Below are 14,234 nucleotides of genomic sequence, written 5' to 3'. Positions count from 1 at the left end.
ATGGGGAGGAGACTTTGGAAACTGGAGATAGTGTTGGAGTCTCAGCCTCAAGTTTGGAGACCACTTCAGCACTTATGGCTCCAACCAATAACCATGTTACTAAACCCACAGAATGAAGTTGGAAATGAATTCTCTTTTTAGGGTCTATTCACGCATACAGTATTCTGCGCAGATGCGCAGGTTTTCAAGCTGTGTTCAGAAATTCAGTTTACATTGAAATCTGCAGCAGAAAATCATGCGCAGAAAATCTGCACAGAATACTGTATGTGTGAATAGACCCTTAATCCAACTTTTAGTCTGTAATCAACTGGGGCATTTACCACTATTTTCCGAAATCACAGTAAAACATTGCACTATTCTTGAAAATAGTGGTAAAATTGAAGCAATACATAGCCTAAAGTGGATATCAAGCATTAATAAGTATTTCTCCTATCCCGTGGATAGGGGAAATGATGTGTGTGGGACAAATTCATCAAATGTCACGATATTTGATAAATTTGTGATACGGCCAAATCCCCTTAGCATGGTATCAGTTTAGAAGCTTTTCTAGGGCTGGTGGGAGTGTAAACATGATGAACATGTTCATTTCTTTGGCAGAACTGCATGGAAATGCATTGCCGTCTATGGAGATCATGCATTTCTCAACGTCCTTGTGCCGACAAACCATGCTAGTTGTGAAATCTCTGCCCGTGTTATCTGAAAAGACATTTCACAGATGTTCCAGAGAGTAAATGAGGCCTAAGGGTACACTCATATGTGCTTATTTTGCTGAAAATATTTGTTGTTAATGTTACTACCCATTGGAGTCAACTCATAGGAAAATCAGCAGCAGAAAATCTGCGGCAAAATATGCACATGTGAACATACCCTAAACCAACAAATAATTCTCAGATACTTTGCCGCTTGGCTCCTCTTCTATGGTTTAGCACAGAAGGAGGGTATACTGCAGGCTTTGGTTTATATTTCAGTCCCAGCTGGTTTGGTTTCCTGGAGATGCTCACACCTTTGGTTCTTCTTAGGCCTTTTTCTCAGGTTCTGTAGTTACAGGGGTACTCTGCTGCTCAGCATTTCGAACAAACTGTTCGGAACGCTGGAGCCGGCGCCTAGAGCGCGTGACAACATAGCCCCACCCCCCTCATGATGTCATTCCCCACCCCTCAATGCAAGTCTATAGACTTGCATTAAGGGGCGGGGAATGATGTAATGAGAGGGTGGGGCTCTGACATCACGAGTACCCGGCGCTGGCTCCAGCTTGTTCCAAACACTGAGCAGCGGAGTACCCCTGTAAAATGTAAAAAGATTGCATAATTTCTTATAGGTACATCATTTTCGTGGTTGTCATCCAACTTTCCCATGAACAGATAAATCTTAAGAACAGTTAAATATTTTATTTGCAACTTGACAGAAGAGGACATATCTAGAACCTTATTTCAGTTTTTGTAGGGGGTGTTCTTGTAAATAGGGAAATGGCAAATATTTTGTCTTTCGTAACAGAATCTGAGACGGGTTTCTTGCATGGATTCTACAGTTCCTGTTCGGTGTTTGCTCTCTCTTTCCGCATTACATTTCCAGAAGCTGGTGAGCCTCCTCCACAATAGAGAGATAATGGACTAGGTCACCTAAGGGGAATTTAAAGAACTGAACGTTAACTTAGTTTGACATTTTCGGTGTTATTTGTTTGCAGGCATCCAGCTCAGACAGTAATTTTAAAGAGGCATCCAGGGTTAGATTTTAGTTGTAGACGTAGAGTTTTGCCCACAGTTTCTTTCTTTATTCTTCACTTGAAGACAATTTTGCAGGTTAAAAAGCTACTACCTAATTGGTCACCACGTGGACATGAATATTTATCAGTAAATATACTGATTTAATTGGACTGATGGAAATAAGGTAAATCCCAATAGGGAACAAAGTCCAGGATATAGGGAATTTCAGCCAAACAACATCTTCACTTGTGTTTGATGGTTGTAGGACTCTGAATAAACACTGATGGTTTTCCCCCAACAGATGGTTATCTGGGCTGTACTCCCCTGCGACCTGCTGGATTAATCTGGATTCCCACTGGGGTGACTGGTCTCAGGATAATTAGTGATCTCGCTAACAGGGGGTTCTCTCTCTGTATTGGTTTACATCTTCATCGATGTGGTGCTTTCTCTCTGAATACAGGTGTCTCTGGTCTCTCTAGGCTCAGTGTGCCTCCTTAGCCCAGTACCCAGTGGTATAAGGGGTGCCAGTCTACAAATGGAATAAGCTGCCCTTAAACCACTGATTCCTTATGTCTCTCCTCGTGCACGGAGCAGGGGTCAGCACGCACCCTCTATTTATTTCCTTGGGAGAGCAAGAGATACACGAGTACAGCGTTCATGTATCGCCATAGGAAATTAATGTCTGATGTGGGGGAGGGGTTAAACTAGGAGTCCCCCCCCCCCCCCTCTCCCTGCAATCTCAACAACTAGCATCCTGGACAGGGCTGTAAATACAGCGCACAGACTTGACCCCTGTTCTGTTAAAGTGGTACTCCACCCCTACACATTTTAGGGGACCTTTGGATAGGGGAAAAGATGTTTGATCGTGGGGTCCCGCCGCTGGGGACCCCCACAATCTCCCTGCTCAAGAGCGGGGCATGGCTTGTGATGTCACAGCCACGCCTCCCTCAATGCAAGTCTATGGGAGGGGGTGTGATGGCTGCCACACGCATCCCATAGACTTGCATTATGGTGGCATGAGCAGGGCGTGGCCGTGATGTCACAAGCGGGACGTGGCTGTGACATCATGAGCCTCAGCCCTGCATCGCCAGTCATAGGGAACTGAGCTCCGTGCATCGGATGACTGAGGTGCCGCACCCAAGATCGCGGGGTCCCCAGCGGCGGGACCCCCCCCCGATCAGACATCCTTTAATAGGGGATACGATGTCTAGGGGGGGAGTACCACTTTAATATATACAGTAGATAGCTGATTCTGTCAATAGGGAATTGGAGTCTATGTTGGTAGAATCCCTTTATGGGGAAGAGGGTACATGTGTATTACAGCCCTGCAATAGAGAACTTCCACCATTAAGATGCAGCTTTTATTTTCACACATTTATGTTATAAAACCTTAGACACCAGCTACATCCTCGCAATATCGAATTTTGCCATGGTATGCAATTTTCTGGACACTACACATGTATCATACAGATTTAGCCAGCGTCATTTTGATCCCCGGTGCATTAAGAAGTTGTACTGTGTTTCTGAGAATGAGGTAAATTATCCTGGTACATTGCACACAACTAAGTTTATCATTACTCCTCAATTGCTGCAATTAAGGGTGATATAAAAAATACTGGGAGTTGTAGTTATGGGAAACACTGTTCTAGATGCTTCCAGTACATTTGGTGCCTGCTAATGGATTGATTTCAAGTACCACCAGCAGTGAAGACTATCGGTGCGAGTGTTTCTGACTGATCCTTCTGTGAAAGCTTCATATATAGCTATAGGCAAATCGTGCCGGTGGTATGTGAACCCCGGAGTCACATATAATTACTGGCTCAATGCAGCACATGAATATAGACATTAATCACCCTCGAAGTCTGGGTCCATTATTAAGTCTCCAGAAATCGAGTATTTATATTATACATTATATTTCAAAGGGTTTGAACATTTATGGTTTTAGCAAAGTATTCATTGTTTAACTTTGTTCTGTTTATTTTTCTTTCCTCTTTTTCACCTACAGTATTTAACAATTTTATGCAAGACCTGTACAGCAGTAATCACAGTGAGTTAGGCCTGAGCCTTGCGGCAACGGCTGAACAATTATAATTATAGAGTGTACACCTCCCAAACACTCTGCAGCATCTCCGGACCTAATACCTCCCCTAAATCCGGACGGATCTGCAAATTTCTTCCTAAATTGAGAGACTTATTGTCTAGCTCCAGGTCCGCAACTACGGCCAGTCACTAAATAACCAAAGGACTGTTTGTATGAGACTGTGACTGTGCCGTGAATATTGCAAGCACTTCAGTAAACGTTATTCTAGTTCAAGTTCAAATCTCCTTGTGGACCTTCAGTTATTTTATGCACCTATCGTTACTGGGAAGGGCGGCGATAGGCCGAAACACTGATTCAGCCTACCAGCCCTCAGCCTGGCGTCTCAAACTCTTCTAGGGTTAACATTAACCCCTTATATACCTATACCATATCACCACTACCATACACCCCCAAGGGATTTGTTTCGATTTAGATGTATTACTCATTCAGGGTATAAGGTGTTTCAAGCTCAAAAGGAAATTATATTTACATTAAGTTTTTATGTTAGATGTTTTATAATTTTTTCCATTTTCCGTTTCCTGTGTCAATATTTACATTAAAAGCTGATACTGAAAGCTTGCAGTTGTCAGGACCAGCTCATGGTTATAGCTCCCTTCCTCCCCCTAACCACACAGGTCACAGTACATGCTCACTACACTTTCCAATAGAAGTCAATAAGTCAATAATGTTTTAAAATTGAATCATATCTAAACATGCAGTTATAGGGGTATTCACATCAACTAACATAGTTAGACTTGTGGGGCATATCAAGTTAAAGGGGTTGTCCACCATTATTTGATTTTAGTACATACCTGCCAGACAGTAATAAACATGCTTATGGAGGATCTGTAAATGACTGTGTTGCCATAATGCTAAGGCTATCTTATCCAGAGGATAGGGGATAAGATGCCTGATCGCGGGAGTCCCGCTGCTGGGGACCCCCGGGATCATGCACACGGCACCCCGTTTGTAATCAGTCCCCGGAGCGTGTTCGCCGGCGTGTGCTGCCACACCTCCGCCCCCGTGTGATGTCATGCTCCGCCCCTCAATGCAAGCCTACGGGAGGGGGCGTGACAGCAATCACGCCCCCTCCCATAGGCTTGCATTGAGGGGCGGAGCGTGATGTCACATGGGGTGGAGGTGTGACGTCACACGCCGCCGGCCTTGTGGTCGTTGGTAATCAGACCCGGAGCGAACACGCTCCAGGGACTGATTACAAACGGGGTGCCGCGTGCATGATCCCGGGGGTCCCCAGCGGCGGGACTCCCGTGATCAGGCATCTTATCCCCTATCCTTTGGATAGGGGATAAGATGTGTAAGCACCGGAGAACCCCTTTAAGAATAACTATTAGGGTGAAAATCACAGAAGAATTGTAAGACCACCATCACACACAGGTACAGACGCTATATTATGAACTACACTAACTTTACCTCCCCTGTAGCATGGTCAAATAAAAATATAAATCCTGCAACTCCCTTTTAAATACTTTTGCAAATACATTCATTTAACAAATTTTCCTCCTACTCATGATATTCCTACCCCTTTGTTCCCCTTGTTAGCAGCTCATTGTCTATGTTACAGAACACAACCTCACTATATAATATATAATATTCTATATATATATTCCAGAGAAAAAGAAAGACAATGGTGGGGCACCACAAGATCCCCAAAAATAGAGGTGAATTTATTATCTCTTGTCATAGTAATGTTTTAGTTACTCTGTGATACCATTTTCCAGCTTTGATTTTGCAGTGCTGCGCCATTGTCTTTCTATTATAAATGTATGGTCATTAGGTCTGGAATGCTGGCACTATTTGCACAGAGATTGGTTGAGTAGTGCTGCATTTTATTTTTTTATTTTTTTGTGTGTTCTGAAGTAAAAAGAAATAGAAATGGTAAAAGAAAATTTCCTTTAATAGAAATGCTCAGTCTGTAATGTATGATGTCCATAACGATCTTTTTAAAATGGAGGTTATATAGGAAATTTACAAATTCTTTAGTATTTCTGAAGACTATGTGGCAAACTCTAATGATTACTCTAACAGGGGAAATGATTAAACTCTGTACCTGGCAGAAATCAGTAAAAAGTCCCATGTTTTTGTGCAAACCACTTGGTTAGTGCAAAATTTAGTGACTTTATACCGATCTGTGCCATGCTTGCTAAGTGGGCAGGGCTTAGTGCTCAGGAGGCTTAGTTTCATGTAAAGGGGGTGTGGCTGTCTCGCACATGGAATTTACTGCAATCATGCCATCTAACAGATATAAATTGGAGTGGAACTTTATGCCAGCTCTGAACGTAGATTTCTGGGGCTGATGCATCCAAGGACCCATTAAAATGAATGGTTACAAACATGTGAACATACCCTTAAATGGGTACTCTGCGCAGGGAGCTCGTGATGTCATAGTCCCACCCCCTCAATGCAAGTGTATGGGAGGGGGCAGGATGGCACCGGCTCCAGGAGGAAGGTAGCAAAAGCATGCTCAGGGTTTGCCAGCAGTATTTCAGCATTATGGGTAAGACTTTCAGTGGCACTATGTTGGCACTTTAGGTTGTCTGGGAGTTAGTTTGCTTATACACTGACTTTATTACATGTGGTTATATATACAGGGGATTCAAACCCTGCCATAGATACCTGTAATATTTTGTTTCGGTGTATTTGTATTATACTAAACAACTCTATGTAATACTAGGAATTGATATCACCTAGCCACTATTGATACCAATTGAAATATGTGGATAGTGTATTGGCAATTTAAGTCTGCACTGGTATGAACATTGTATAATGAATGTGTACAATTTTCTTATGTGATTTCCATAAATAATCATTTTTATATTTTTGCAATAACAACTTGGTAGTTGTATCAAGTTGTTCTATAATGATTAATTATTGTCCACGTACACTGTCCTAGCACTATGCTCATGATTGATATGGGACATAATCAGCATAGCCGGTTTGAAGGTATTTGTTTAAAATAGGTATCCCAGTCTAAAGTATTTCCACCTATTCACTGGACAGGTGATACATTCTAAGAAGGGGAATGAAAACCATTTGGAACCGCACTAGTGTCCAGTTCTTCCCAAGTTCAAGACTTCAGCTAGAGGAGTTTGGATGGTACAGTGGAAGCATATATGACCTGCCACTCCATAAAGCCTATTGCAATGACCACAAAATCCCTGATACTTGGCTTTCATCATTAGTGCCATATATGCACATTTATCGAAAAAGAGCACCATTGAATTCAATCTTTTCAATTACAAATAAAATCAAAGTAATATTTGATAGTTTTTGCTTTTAGGACTAGTATGTCTGAATTCATGCTCAGTGTTAATGGGTTATATGCCTGATAACAATGAGGGCATTGGATGCTGGCACATCACCCCATTTGGTATTGGCATCGCTATTGCCCCCAGGCATTTTCTGCTCATTAAACTGTTGCAGAAGACATCAATGCCTAGAAAAAGAATTTGTCTTATTCTTCCTGCTCTAATTATGAATTTTGCAAAAAATTAAAATGCTTGATAAAATGTATCATTTATCCTCTTTGTTCCAAGAAAAACTGTGTACATGATTTCCCATAAGACTCGGCCAAAATGTAATATTTTGAATCAAAAGGCTACTAAGGAGAATGCAACACAGAATATAAAAAAAATAGAGTTCAAAATGTCTGCTTAAAAACCACCACAAAACTATTTGGAGACCCCTAGAATCAGGACACTCACAACTTAGAACTTGTCCAACAGGTAGATCTTAATGTGTGCCCCTAATGAAGAAAAACAACAACAGTATATTGTAAAGTTTTAATTGGTCAGGGTCTGAGTGTTTAGACCCTAAATGATCACAAGAATGAGTCGGGAGAAGTGTGCGCTAAAGTCTTTGTCACGTAACCAGGATAGACCTATTATGTAAGTCTATTGTACCATCTCAATGATACAGAGCAGGGAGTGAAGCATGCATCTCTACACACTTATTATCATTATCACGCTTAAGTGTGCACTTCCCTTTGACTTTTACAGTTAGTTATTGTCATTTGAAAAAACTTTTGACAAGTTCAGATGTCACCAGATATCAGTCCCAAGAGTGGCTGCGATCACAATTTATAAGCATGTGAAGAGCACAGTAGCACTCTTCACTCTCCTGTTGACCTTAAAATCCAACTCATTTACCGCATAGACAATTGCAGTTAATGAGTCACATTTAAGTAAAAGCCAGGGAGTTAAGTGTGCACTTATACTCACTTCACCGACTTATAACTTGTGAATGCAGCCACTCTTGGGACTTAGACCCAGTGTCATCTAAACTTGTCATGTCGAAAGTTTTTTCCAGTGACAGTGATACTTTAATATGTACGTATAATTTACCACGAATCAGGACAAAAAGATGACTAGAGAATCCGTGCATGCAATCACTCAATTCTCCCAGTTTTTCATACATTTGGAAGGTTGGCATTTCTACCAATTGCCAAATTTTCAAATCTATGGTATAACTTACAGAAACCGGCTCCATCTTTTAAAGTAAAAGGAGCTCACATTCCATTACTGCTGGACAGAGATAGCACATGATGTCAGCTGATGAAAAGACTGTATGCTCCTCCTGCTATGAATAGAGAAGGAGGAAATGCTTTACCCAATAGGGGAATAAATGACACATTGCTTACACTGTGAATTAAGACACTGCAGTGACTACATGGGATGAGCTTGTGTTTGAATTGATTGCATAAGAACCGGAACTGTACAGCTTAAAGACCCAATTTGGAGTCGACTTTAGAGACAGTAATTTGTCTGGATGAACAATAACAACAAATATTACAGTGAAATTACATGTGGACATTTACATGTTCTGGTTCTGTTATGTGCAATGATCAATGGGGTACTCCACCCCTAAGCATCCTATCATCTATCCAAAGGATAGGGGATAAAATATCTGATTGCAGAGGTTTGGCTGCTGGGACCCCCTGCGATCTCCTTTGGATAGGGGATAAGATCCCTTTAAGGGGCTCCAGACTCTTGAAACGCGTTAGTTCTTTGTATCTTAAATTGTGATGTGGTGGAAACTTCTAAATCTGTAAAAACGTATCAATATCCTTGAGTAGACTGCTGGATTGGTATTTGGACTGTTACGTGTTCTGTTTGGGTAAATAATTCACTCTAGTTGGTACAAGGAACCCCAGTCAAATACAACCTGTGCTACACTACTATCTTAGGAAAAGTTAGATTTTTCAACATCAGATGGCTGTGCCCAACTTTTTTTTTCCCACAATGCAAATAAAACATTTTTAAAAAAGTTTTGTGAAAGAAAATTGATTTGAACAATGCTGGTAGATATGAACTCAGCGGCCTTCAGAACTATGATTTCAGCTCCAGGTAACCATGAGCTATAACATATGCTGTAGTTAGGATCACTATGACATAAATGGAGCAAAGTTTTTGCCTAGCTGTCTCCGTTATGTGTATGTATTCTATATGTAAACTATACATTGATATTCAGAGGTGAACTAATGCTCTATATTCCTTTCAAATGGAGGCAATATCCTTGTATAAAGAATTTAATGGCTTCCTTTGATTCCTTCTAATAGTGCATTTAGTGACTGTAATGCATATGTAACTTTTCATCAAATACTCTTTTATGAGCGCTCCCTTGTCACCTTTGTAATATATTATATTGTAAAGGCTCAAATTATATCTCATTCTTATTCAATTTCCCAAGTGCCTATATTTGTCTAAAGCACTTAGTATCTAAATGTTATATCCATTTCTCTTATCTTATGGTACTTGTATTTTGCAAGCACTGTTTCCCAATAATGCAGCACTGTAACAAGTAAACATTCATTGTAATATACCGTATTTTTCGCCCTATAGGACGCACCGGCGTATAAGACGCACCCAATTTATAGGTGCAAAATCTAAAAAAATAAAGACTTTGAACCCAATAGTGGTCTTCAACCTGTGGACCTCCAGATGTTGCAAAACTACAACTCCCAGCATGCCCGGGCATGCTGGGAGTTGAAGTTTTGCAACATCTGGAGGTCCGCAGATTGAAGACCACTGCATAGGAGGTAATACTCACGTGTCCCCGCCGCTATGGACCCGTCACCGCTGCCCTGGATGTCGCTCCATCGCTGTCGCCGTGTCCCCGTCGCTCCGGAACGTCTCTGCTGCCGGCCGGGTATTCTCGCTCTCCGTCGCGGCCATCACGTCGTTTCGCACGCCGACACACGTACGCGACAACATGATGACGAGGAAGGAGAGCGCCGGCCATACAGGGGATCCCTGAGCGGAGAAGACTCAGAGGAGGCAGGTAAGGTCTCTCCCGGTGTCCTGTAAGCACTAACCCGACTATTCAGTCGGGCTGTTCGGGACCGCCGCGGTGAAATCGCAGCGGTCCCAAACAGCCCGACTGAACAGCCGGGTTAGTGTCACTTTCCCTTCATTCAGACGCGGCGGTCATCTTTGATCGCCGCGTCTGAAGGGTTAATACAGGGCATCACCGTGATCGGTGATGTCCTGTATTAGCTGCGGGTCCCGGCCGTTGATGGCCGCAGGGACCGCCGCGATAGGGGTGTATTCGCAGTATAAGACGCACCGACTTTTTCAAGTCAAGTACGTTTCTTGGATCTACTTAAAGGGATTATCCAGCATTAAAAATACTTATCCCCTATCCACAGGATATGATATATGTGTCTGATTTCCAGAATGGGGCCAGACTCTTCTTGCTGAGTGCTCTAGCCCCCACCTTCTGAGACAAGCTAGTCTTGGCAGTGGAAGCCCGCTCAGCCAATCATCAAAATGGGGGAGGACACTGTTGCGGCTGGTGACTGACTGAGCAGCCTGTCACTGCCAAGACCAGTTTGTCTCAGAAGATGGGGGCTAGAGCACTCAGCAGGAAGAGTCTGGCCCATTCTAGAAATTGAAGGGGGGTCACAGCGATCAGACCCCCAGTCATCAGACATTTCTCTGCTATTCAAATTGCTAACCTGAACCAGTGCTGCCTGCCTCGACCATCTGTCTGTATTGGACTATATATCTGCCTTATCCAAGGGTACTGTTCTGACTCTTTTGTTTATGACTTGGACTACATTTACCTGCCTGTCCCAATGGTGACCTGCCTGTTCCAATGGTGATATGCACTGACACGACCTGGTTCTCTGTCCAGCCACCTTACCGTGACCTTGCTTGTGGAGCAACACATTACTCTTTAGCAGCAGAAGTCCAACTTCTAGGGTAATAAATGGTAAAGAACTATAGGGTACTTAGACTCACAGACACAGCCCAAAGCAAAACCAGTTTGGAACCCTTTTATTGATTGTGCAAGTATTGTTCCTCCATTTGTAAATCATACAATGGCTCCTAATACTAGAACACCTCTGCCACCTCTTTGTAGCTTCTGTTCTTTGCCATCCTTCTTTGCCTTCTGCCTTTCATCTGTCTTCATCTGATATTCCTCCTGGAAATGCATGAATACATTGACAACTGTGGGAACATCCTATAGTGAATGGTGTTACCCAGTTATTAATTTATAAAATTTTTGGACTTTAATTTCATTGCATTTCAATGTTTATTCTTAATATTCTGGTATGTACATTTTTTTATGGATAAAATATTTATAAATAAACATATATATATGGAAATCTCCGGTGAATGGAAAAACTTTCTTTTCAATTTCCCATCTTTACAAAGTACAATTGGTCGCACAAAAAAACAAGCCCTCATATGGGTGTGTGGATGGAAAAATCTAAGAGAGTCTCTTAGATAGCGAGGAGGAAAAAACGAAAACGTAAAAATTAAAACTGACTGTGCCCTTAAAGGTATACTCCAATGGAAACATTTTTTTTTTAAATCAACTGGTGCCAGAAAGTCAAACATATTCGTAAATGACTTCTATTAAAAAATCTTAATCCTTCTAGTACTTCTCAGCTGTTCTTTTCTTTTTGAATTTCTTTTCTGTCTGACCACAGTGCTCTCTACTGACATCTCTGTCCATGTCAGGAACTGTCCAGAGCAGGAAAGGTTTGCTATGGGAATTTTCTCTTGCTCTGGACTGTTCCTGAAATGGACAGAGGTGTCAGCAGAGAGCACTGTGGTCAGACAGAAAGTAAATTCAAAAATAAAAGAACTTCCACTGGAGCATATAGCAGCTTATAAGTACTGGAAGTATTAAGATTTTTTAATAGAAGTAATTTATAAATCTGGAACAGGAAATGTGTGCAGCTCACAGCTAAAGTGTCCGAGGTACATGTGGTTATTTACCGATACCCAATGATCAGTAAGAACTAAAAGTGCAAAAAAACATAAAAATAACACCTCAAGGACACCACTATTAAAAATGGTGCATAATGTTACAAGATATAGATTTCAAACAGAGCCTGCATCAAATTTACAGAATATTTATTACATAAAATATTAAATATATTTCAAACAGAGCGTGCTTCAAAGATAACCACATTTTATATTTTATGTAATAAATATTCTGTGAATATGAAGCATGCTCTGTTTGAAATCTATATCTTGTAACATTATGCCCCATTTTTAATGGTGGTGTCCTTGAGGTGTGGTTATTATCTTTTTTTGCACTATTAATTTAGAAATCTGTTTAACCTTCTGGTATCAATTAATTAAAAAAAATATATTTTCCACTGGAGTACCCCTTTAAGGCCAAAATGGGTTGCGCCCTTAACCTCTTAAAGATGCAGCGTGTACCTGTACGCCCTGCGCCCGATCCCGGTATATAAAGCGGGGTCACGCCGTGGCCCCGCGTCATACCGGGTCTGTCTTAGCGGATAATGAAAGCCGGGACCCTGGGCTTATAGCGTGCAGCACTGAAATTGCGATGTCCCGATCAGCTAGGAAGCAGTAGGAGGATCTCTTACCTGCCTCTGTCATGTCCAATCGGCGATTGATTGCTCCAAGCTTGAAATCCAGGCTTGAGCAATCGACCGCCGATAACACAGATCATTCCCGTGTCAGTGCACAGCAATGATCTGTGTATGAGATCGGTAATAAAAAGCGATCAAAAAGTCTGATCAATACAAAAACGGTACCAATATAAAACTCAGATCACGGAGCAAAAAATGAGCCCTCATACCGGCTCGTTCGTGGAAAAATAAAAAAGTTCTAGGTGTCAGAAGATGATGATCTTAAACGTATACATTTTCCTGCATGTAGTTATGATTTTTTTCAGAATTAATACAAAATCAAATCTATATAAGTAGGGTATCATTTTAACCATATGGACCTACAAAATAAAGAGAAGGTGTCATTTTTACCGAAAAATGTACTGTGTAGAAACGGAAGCCCCCAAAATTTACAAAATGGCATTTTTCTTCAATTTCGACGCACAATGATTTTTGTTTCCATTTTGCTGTGGATTTTTGGGTAAAATGACTGATGTCACTGCAAAGTAGAATTGGTGGCGCAAAAAGTAAGCCATAATATGGAATTTTAGGTGCAAAATTAAAAGCGTTATGATTTTTAGAAGGTGATGAGGAAAAGATGAAAATGCAAAAATGGAAAAACCCTGTGTCCTTATGGGGTTAAAGGGGGTACTCTACCCCAGACATATTATAATATATCTGATTGGGGTAGTCCTGCCGCTCGGGACCCCTACAATCTCTGCAGCGCTACCCCGCCATCATCACTACAGAGCACACTGGCTCTGTGCGTGATGACGGGGTGATGCAGGGGACAGAGCATTGGGACGTCACAGCACAACCCCCGTGATGCTCACACCCCCTCCCATAGACTTTTATTAAGGGGGCAAGGTGTGACGTCATGGGGCGGAGCACCTGCATCATTTCTGCATCACGCACAGAGCCAGTGTGCTCTGTAGTGATGACGGCGGGGTGACGATGCAGAGATCATGGGGGTCCAAACCGGTGGGACCCCTGCGATCAGACATCTTATCCCCTAACCTTTGGATGGGGGATAAGATGTCTGGGGTGGAGTACCCCTTTAAGTGGTTAAAGGAGAGACCTGATAAAAAAAGGTTCACTTGCATACTAAAGCAATGTATTGTTATTATTGTTATGTCATTTTTTGGCCACAATCATTTTTCCTTCTTCTTTTTTTTTATGCAACAAAGCCTTTAGATGAAATACAGCAGACTTGAGGATAGAGTTGTTGCTGGTAACATTTGCTTTGGATTGACTGGGAAGATACGAGAGTGGACAAGTAGAATTGTTTATATGAGATTGTACCAAGGATGATAAATAGCACAATAAGGAAAACTATGGGTACTAAGTTACTGTGTAACGGTAGTGGGAGTCTTCTTTGTCAGAGTCAGTGAAACATTGTATTGAGAAGCTGTAGACAGAGAGGATAAATGTCAATAATGTAAAGATTTCTGCACATGAGTTAGTTCAAAGGTGTTTTAGAGGATGGAAAAACATGACTGCTCACCGGTTTTATATTGTGTTGCTCTTAGTTCTATTAACTACAGTGAAACTGAACTACAAT

General features: G+C 41.7%; 1 protein-coding gene across 2 annotated transcripts in view; it reads left to right on the top strand.

The window, feature by feature from the left end:
- EPHA6 (EPH receptor A6) overlaps positions 1-14,234 on the top strand; it is a 1,030,110-nt gene that overhangs the window by 295,347 nt on the left and 720,529 nt on the right. The gene's annotated exons all lie outside the window — the stretch shown is intronic.

This window comes from Hyla sarda, chromosome 2 (assembly GCF_029499605.1).
Source record: "Hyla sarda isolate aHylSar1 chromosome 2, aHylSar1.hap1, whole genome shotgun sequence".
In the NCBI taxonomy this organism is placed as follows: domain Eukaryota; kingdom Metazoa; phylum Chordata; class Amphibia; order Anura; family Hylidae; genus Hyla; species Hyla sarda.
The sequence above is the reverse complement of the archived record's forward strand: the minus strand, read 5'-3'. Positions and strand labels throughout refer to the sequence as shown.